The sequence below is a fragment of the Rhinichthys klamathensis genome, unplaced genomic scaffold (genome assembly GCF_029890125.1).
Source record: "Rhinichthys klamathensis goyatoka isolate OS25496 unplaced genomic scaffold, OSU_Roscu_1.1 h1tg000221l_1, whole genome shotgun sequence".
Classification (NCBI taxonomy): Eukaryota; Metazoa; Chordata; class Actinopteri; order Cypriniformes; family Leuciscidae; genus Rhinichthys; species Rhinichthys klamathensis.
The window spans coordinates 2,780,680-2,789,466 of NW_026606745.1; the positions used below are offsets into that span (position 1 = coordinate 2,780,680).

General features: G+C 39.9%; 1 long non-coding RNA gene across 1 annotated transcript; it reads left to right on the forward strand.

Annotated features, from left to right (window-relative positions):
• Positions 1-1,470: 1,470 nt before the first annotated feature.
• On the forward strand, positions 1,471-5,074 carry LOC130097600 (uncharacterized). The gene is made up of 3 exons (XR_008808318.1): positions 1,471-1,827; positions 3,061-3,789; positions 4,330-5,074. It is a non-coding gene; the product is annotated as an uncharacterized LOC130097600 (long non-coding RNA).
• Positions 5,075-8,787: the final 3,713 nt, after the last annotated feature.

Sequence of the window (8,787 nt, forward strand, 5' to 3'; positions counted from 1 at the left end):
TTACACAAACATCAATATGAGATACTTGTTAGAGCTCAAGATTCAGAAAAAAAAAACACACTTGCTGCTTACAATATCGCCTCCTTGTTGCAGATTTCCACCATATTTGGTACACATTCAGATTTAATGTGGTTAGTGGTTGAAATTTGATTGGCTCCTGGCAGACCAGCTTTTTTACATTAGTAATTATGTTAGGACGTCCCCCAAAGAATATGCACACCAATTTTCAACCACCGGTTATACAGATATTTTCTGTTGTAACGCCCCCTATAGGTGCAATTTTGATGCAACTTTGTGTGCATTCTCAAAATTAGTGCCAATATGGTTTGCAACGAGGGAGAGTTGAGGCAGGATTTAGTTGCACCAGTATCTTTTATTAACACAAAATCGAAAAAGAAACAGGCAAACAAGAAAACAAACCACTGAGAACCAACAAGAATGGACAAAGAACAACTAAACCTGAGGCCTATAAATGCAAAGTGTAACTGAGGAGGAAAATAAGGCACAGGTGGGGGAATAATTAATCAATTAATGATGAGTAACATTGACAACAAAAGAAAAGCAGGGACATTTCAATTCATTTGATAATTTTTTACCAGCACCTATAGCTTTCCCTAGCTGCTGTGTAACTTATTTTGTGAAGGTTTTTCAGAAAATTCCAAATAGCGGAGAATTGTTATGAAATGAAAATTAAATCGACTCATAAAATTATTTCTAGCCCTTTAGTGTTCCAAAGGTATGACCCAAAACGCAAATCACCTTTTTATAGCGCCACCTAGTGTCAGATATGCGTGTGGTGCATGATTGGGACCATCCTGTTAAATTTGGGGTCTCAACAATTTACGGCCTCTGACGCCTATACACTTTTAGGTCAGAAAAATAATGAAGTACAAATCAGTACAAACACATAGGGTTCCATGATCTTCGGTGCTTGGACCCCTAATAATACGCTGTATCAGCGATGTATGAATGAATGAATAAAGTAATTATATAGCACATTTCCTGTACTACTGTACACCCAAAGCACTTTACAATCATGTCAAGTCTCTCCTAAACCACCACCACCAGTGCAGAATCCACTTAGACGATGCAAGGGCATAGAAGTAAGTTGAAAAATAGAATATAAAAACACAGCCTTCACAGTATGAATTAAAAATACTAAAGTTATTCAGTCAAGAGTAGTGAGTAATTTTTGATTTGCTTTTGTTGTTTGATTAACATCAAGGACAGACAGCAGCAGTTAAGGCTGCTGTCTCTTTAAGACCCAATACATTTCGTATTTTATATTTTATGTATTTCGTGTTTGTTAAGCAGACTCACATTGGCCTGATGTTAGAAATTCTTTATACATAGCTTTGTTCAAACTTTATAGTTTGGGGCTATATACGCTAAGACGGCCAAGATGGTTATTTTTTGTGGTTTATTGCGCCTTGACTCTCAAGCAGTTCCCGCTGTCATTGGAGATAGCAAGCACAGTTGGGCCGATTCTGGCTGAAATGCGTCAGTGTTGGCTCACTGTCGGCATCGGTGAACAGATACTGGGCCAGATCCTTGCCGACTGTGCATAACATTATGCTGACTTACGGCGTTTTCTGTATGGGCCAGTATCGGCTGAAAGCAGTTGCACAGGTGTCAGGTATGCTCGGTGTAACTGTGTGTATTTACCATCGGCCCGATTTAGTTTTGTCACAAGCGGGCCACTACTAGAATTAAGGAACTCAGCCGGCTGAAAAAAGGTTTCGGCGGTTAATTTAAATCCTGAGGAAGATCCTGCAGTGCAGAAGCAGACCAACGTTATCGAGAGGAATCATTCAGCTGCAAACACGAGTAAGTAATTTAATTCATTTATTGTTCTAGAGTTGTTTGATGTTTAAATTGTCAAGATAAAAATAGTGTTTAATATCTAGATGTTTGCGATGACAAGTGCGTAACTTCAGAATACCCATTCAGTCCCGGAGGGAGTGTTGATGAGAAGCTAACGTTAACGTTAGGCCTAACGTTAGGATGAGAGTCGCTTTTTAGGATGATTGCTACTTTTTTTATTAGAAAAACTGCTGTGCTGTATCCAGTGCACTGTAATGTTGGCTAATGAAATGATATTGATTTATATTCCATTTTGTTTGCTAAAATTAATCAGTCAATTCGTCTTTTTCAACGAGTGATTAGTTATCGAATCATAGGAGTCGGACTACGCTTTCGGTGCATAGGTCTCTACAGGCGACTCTTTCTGATTTGATTCACTAACATTTCTAAAGAGTCATATATATTTGTGAATCGAATCAAACTACACTGACCACCACTTGCTGCAGTTACACCCGCGGAGATAACGTGTACAATCTGAAATTAAAAATATGATTTATTTGGTTTTAACACGCCTGTGGGGAACTCCGAAACGGAAAAGAGTTATGGATACGCAAGAGAAGCTGCAAAATAGTGCAGCTTTTTAATTCATTGATTGGCACGTCTTGTGTTTTTGAATACGTAATCTGCTTTTAGAGCAGCACTTTTGAAAGAAAAATATAAAAGTGTATATCTCTGTATAATGTCATTAAAATTGTAGTTCTCTTAACATTTTTACTGCAGTGGTGATGATAACGTTACTATGACTAACGTTAAGCGAACATAAACTGAAGTTTCATCTGAACGCACTGTTTGGATTTGGAATCTGACACCAGCACTTTTTACAGATTTTTTGGTAAAACTACTACAATAAGGTTTCATTCGTTAAATAAGTTAACTAAGTTACATTAGTTAACATGGATTAAGAATGCACAATAAGCATTTATTCATCTTAGTTCATTTTCATTTTGACATTTCCTAATACATTATTAAATCAAAAGTGAACAGTTGTATTTTAATTAACTAATGTTAACAAAGATTAATAAATACTGTAACATATGTATTGGTTAATGTTACTTACTGTAGGTGTTATAAAGTGTTACCAATATTTTAAACTGCTGCGTGAACTCTGGCAACAACATTTGTCAAACAAATGTGCTTAAAAAACGAATGCTTAAGATTTAATATTGACCTCACATTATGTATTCCTTTATTTAAAAGATGCAGTTCAGAGAAACCCTCATGGCTAATGTTGCTGAAATGGAGATCGAGGGATCCATGAAATGGCAGCAGATCGAGGGGCAGACACAAGATAAGTTTAAAAATATATTAAAAACACAACTCCTTAACCGAGCATAAACATAACACACTCCCACATTTCTATAATTCACATCCGTTAAAGGTAGCTTACACCAAATGTACTTGTTACATCGGAAGAAGAAGAAATGCTTATCCTGACTAATCCCAACTGTGATACTTTTATTCTCATATTTCTTATATTTAAATTTTTTTTTTTATAATTTGTATTACTATGTTTCTTGTTGTATTTGTATATGTGCACTGGAAGCCTCAGCCCCAAAACAAATTCCTTGTGTGTGCAAGCACACTTGGCAATAAAGCTCTTTCTGATTCTGATTCAGAATGGCATCTATTTTAATGTTAGTCTCTCTGTCTCATTCTGATCCCAAGGTTAGGATGTAGTCATCCGGATCTAGTCTGCATCCAGACCAGATGGTGGACCTGCACCCTAAGATGACTACAACAGCCTGAATGCCAGACGAGAACATCACTAGACAAGACCTAGAAACAAACGCCTGTGAAGACCTCGTTGACACAACAGTCCTCGGCACAGTCATCGGATCAGATCCAGAGAAACAGACCAGTCCACCACACAGACCCAACGGCCAGCTTTAACTCCCCTCCCACCGATGCCGGCGTGATCTTATGAAGGTAAAGGAGGAGCAAAACTGGAGAACAGATCGATATTTGTACTTGAAAACCTGTTAAATGTTGAGATTTTCACTCACAGACAATAGTCACAAACCTGTATATTCTGAATTTGAAGCTGCAGACAAGTAGTCACAAATGTGTAAAATGCCTTTCACAGAAATACAGTGACAGACACAAACTTGTATTCATTCATTCACATTCGCAATACAACCTCAATTAGGCATTTGCAACTTTTCAAATCTGCCATTGCTATTTAAAATCTTCACGCATTGACTTTGCAACTTTTTTCGCAATATATTAGATGCGTAACTAACTTGTGCATTTGCAAACTGAGTGGCGGTGAGAGAAAGGCGGGGCAATTCAAAAAATTGCAATGGCAGATTTGAGACGTTGCCTAATATAGGGTTTTCTCATTGGAGCTTCTGAGTGTTAATTTTTTTGTACAAGTACAAATATTTTTACAAGTTCTCAATTTCACATCAAGATGCTCTCGAGTTTTGCTACTCTTTTACCTTGGTGTAATCTTTTCCAATCTTCAAGGAAAAGGAGCTGAATAAAATACTCTGAATGATATCAATCCACAATCTGACTGGTGAAGCAGCCTGGAATCCTAACACACACCGTGTTCGTTGTTTGGCCAGAGGAGAACTGGCCCCCCGACTCAGCCTGGTTTTTCTTTCTTCGTTTCGTCACTGATGGAGTTTGGGTTTTTGCCACTGTCGCCTCTGGCTTGCTTATTTGGGGACACTTATTCTTAATACTGATCAGCCTGCATTGACACCATTATATGAGAACTGAACTGAGCTGGATGATGACATCACTGTTTTCTGCAGAGCTGCTTAATAATGAAAATGGACTCTTTTTATAATTGATATACTTTATACAGTTATTTAACAGAACTGAATCAACACAGCTGAATTCAGCTGAACAATGACACTATTTTCTTTTTAGAGCAGCTTTACAGCCAAATTTAACTCTGTTTGCATCATTGATCATTTTCCTGTTTAACCATGTAAAGCTGCTTTGAAACAGTCATTACTGTATAGGGCTATATATTTAATGGTGACTTGACATTTGCAAAAGGAATTTATTTAGTGTTAAAGAATGAGAGTTTGTGAGTGAAAGAGAATGTTTTTTCTTTTAATCATATATAATAAATTTAATTTTCTTATTATTTTGTTTAAAAATTGTGTTGTTAAATATTTATTTTGTTCATTGTTAATATATGTTTATATTGAAGTGTATTTGTTAATTTTATAATAAAAACCCTTTTTAAATGGTTGAATTTGTGTTTCACTGTCTGCCAGTTTGTGAGCCACATCCGGGCCGGGGACCCAGCCGACTCTCAGCCAGATCCGTCTTATACAGTGCCTGAGCCAGAACTGGGCCATATCAATAAATAAGAGTCATTTTACAGGGTGTGGGCCACATCTGGGCCAGAGGAAGTTGTTTGAGTCCGTTGTCAGTGTGTTGTGCCAGTTTTGGGCCGGGGACCCAGCCAGAACTGGGCCAGAATTGAAGCAAGGAGGTGGGCCAGACAAATTTTGCTATCTGGGTATCGCTTTAACGTGTCGAAAACTATATTTTACCGCTGACACAAATTATATAATTAATATCAAGTATTATATTTGATACTTATACAATATATACAATTTGATTTGAATTCAATCATTTAAAAGCACGTGAGTCGTGACGCAATATCAATCTTTTTTTTCTCATTCATTATTCAGCGCCTCTAGCGCGAGCTATTGTGACGTCACGTTTAGAACGTGTTACGACTACGTTATAGTAGTCTATATTAAGCCATGAAAGTCACTTGCTCATTTTGTAGGTAGAAGCTTTGGATTATCTGTTATCAGAGTGACAAAGTTGTTATCATGGGACAGCTAAGTTCACGACCGAACATAGCGCTGGACGTGGAGTCAAGGCCGTAACCAGGGTTTGAAAATTAGTGAGGTCCGGGGTGTTGTGTAAAGAATTTTGCTATAATAATGGTTTGGCCATTGGACCCACATTTCCCAATGGACATTAAGCTGTGACCCTTTTTTTTAATGGAATTTGGCATATATATATATATATATATATATATATATATATATATATATATATATATATATATATATATATATATATATATATATATATACAGGGGTTAAATTTGGATTTAATTATGTGTGGGGTAGTCTCTCACTAGGGGGGTCCGAGGGTTTGCCCCCCCGGGATTTTTTTGTGAAAAATAAACCAAAATGGCACTTTCTGGAGAGTTTTGTGCAAAGAAAAAGTAGGTCTAGCAAGTGCAACGCAATCTCACGACCAATTCGTCCGAATTTGACGAGTGATTAAAAGATGGCTAATTCGTACGAATTCGTACGACCTCATTCGTAGGAATTTGTACATTTGTCTAAACCCACGTGATGGGTAGGTTTAGGGGCGGGGTCAGGGTCATTCGTACGAATTCATACGAATTGGGCAACTCGTCAAATATGTACGTTTTAGCAAAAATCGTACTAATTCGTACGAGTGAGGTCGTACGAACTGTTACGAATTAGCCATCTTTTAATCACTCGTCAAATTCGGACGAAATTCACACAGATCAAACACAAATATGCTGACTGAATAGATTGCTAGTTGAGAAACACTGCTTTAATTAATGTTTTTATGATGGCTTTGTGAAAGGTTAACTAAACAGCATGAGCCGTCTTCCAGCTGGCCAGTAAGTTATTTGGCAAATTTCATTCTGTAGGCTAACATACAGATCTGTTTTATGCTATTGTTTTTGATAGTGTTATACATTTCTTACAGATAATCGATTGTCATTGCGTTTGTCTTACCGAATGTGGTAGCTTTATGCAATTACAGTTTGTCTATAAGCTTCTTTTTTTTTAAATGTATTAATGCCGACAGTTAAATGTTGCCAGATATTGCTACGAAAAACAAGCAAAACAAAATAATAATAATAATCCGAAATAAGTTCAAAGCTTGTGTTTTGGAAATAAGGTTAATATATCACTAAACCTTTCCACATTAATAACTTCCTAAAGTGTCACATTAAATCAGAAAAACAGGTGACTACTGCCACCTTTCTATTAGGTGGATCTGGCAACACGGAGGCTGCACCCGCGTTCACAACGCGCTCTCAAGCCCCGTTCAGTTCACTGCGCCAGCTTCTCGCAGCAACATGAATTGCAAACACTCATATGAGGTGGTTTAAACACTGCTAATTAATCATTCAGAGAGCTTGACATTTTATTTTTGAATGTAAAAAAAATGACCGAGGTCCGGACCTCGGTGACCTCATAGCTGGCTACGGCCATGCGTGGAGTGTGTACACGAACCCTGTGTACTTCTCAAATACACCACCAACACGGCAGATAACCATCCTCATCGGCTTGATGAGATGCTTGTTGGGGCTGGTGACATTGATGGAGGGAGAGAGGAGAAAAAGAGCAAAAAGAGTTTCTGGAAGTGGCCCGCTCTCCACTTTCCTCGCCGCAGAGCTGCAAAATACAGCCTGGCTCAGGCTGAGAAAGAGTTCCAGAATAATTCGGGATTATATCGGAGATTTAGCCAAGGTAAAATCACATGAACATGTCACGATGATACAACTATTGATTAATGGCGCATTCTTCATAAAGGAGAACTTCTGTGAGGAAATAACAGGAGGATGCAATTGCAAGTAAAACTCAGTTTAATGGATATAGTCAGAAGTAACAATGATGAAGGCACAGATCGGGGACAAACACTCAGATGGTCAGTGAAGCAGGGACGAGATGGCGATCCGGTGGTAGAACAGGTGACAGCGTGCTCGAGTGAAACCCAGGGACTGTGAAACATCCAGATGACACGAAGAAATCCAGACGACACGAGGAACTGACGAACTCCAGACGAGGAACAGAACAGACGAGGCACGAGCACAGGAAACACACCGGGGGAACAACCACAACGATCTGACAACAAGAGAGAGAATTTGCTGGGTATATAAAGGGAACTGGAATGACTGACAGCTGGTGACACTAATCAACACAACGAGTAACCACACCCACTCAATTACACTCACGCAGACACTTCAGCATGAGACAGCCGATTCATAAACCGTGACAGTACCCCTCCTCCTAAGAACGCCTCCTGGCGTTCTCAGACTCCCTTACCTGTCGATTGTAATCATCGATAAGGGAGTGATCCAGGATGTCTCTAGCAGGTACCCAACTTCTCTCCTCCGGACCGTAACCCTCCCAGTCCACCAGGTACTGAAATCCGCGTCCCCTCCGTCTCGAGTCCAGAATGCGGTTTACCGAATATGTGGGTTCCCCATCTACGAGTCGCGGCGGGGGGGGGAACCGGAGCAGGCGGATTAATGTGAGAACGAAACACGGGCTTAATCTTAGACACATGGAAGGCGGGGTGAATTCTCCTGTACGCAGGAGAGGAGTTTGAGTCGGACTGTCACCGGACTAATAATCTTGGTGACAGGAAACGGGCCAATAAATTTGGGAGCTAACTTGTTAGACACGGAGCGGAGAGGAATATTCTTGGTAGAAAGCCACACTTTTTGACCCACGACGTAAACGGGAGGCTTTGACCGGTGGCGATCGGCCTTGGCCTTCATGCGCCTCCCTGCTTGGAGTAGAGTCTCACGGGCTCTAGTCCAAGTACGGTGGCACCTCTGGACGAATGCGTGAGCGGAGGGGACCGCGACCTCGGATTCCAGACTCGGAAAAATTGGTGGCTGGTAACCTAAACTACACTTAAACGGCGAGAGGCCCGTGGATGACACTGGTAATGAATTGTGGGCGTACTCCACCATAGAAAGCTGTTGGCTCCAGGACGACGGATTCTTGGCAACCAAACATCGCAACATTCTTTCGAGGTCCTGATTGGCTCGCTCAGACTGGCCATTACTCTGGGGATGATAGCCCGAAGACAGACTGACCGTGGCCCCCAGCAATCTACAAAACTCTTGCCAAAATCTGGATACGAATTGGGAACCCCTGTCAGAGA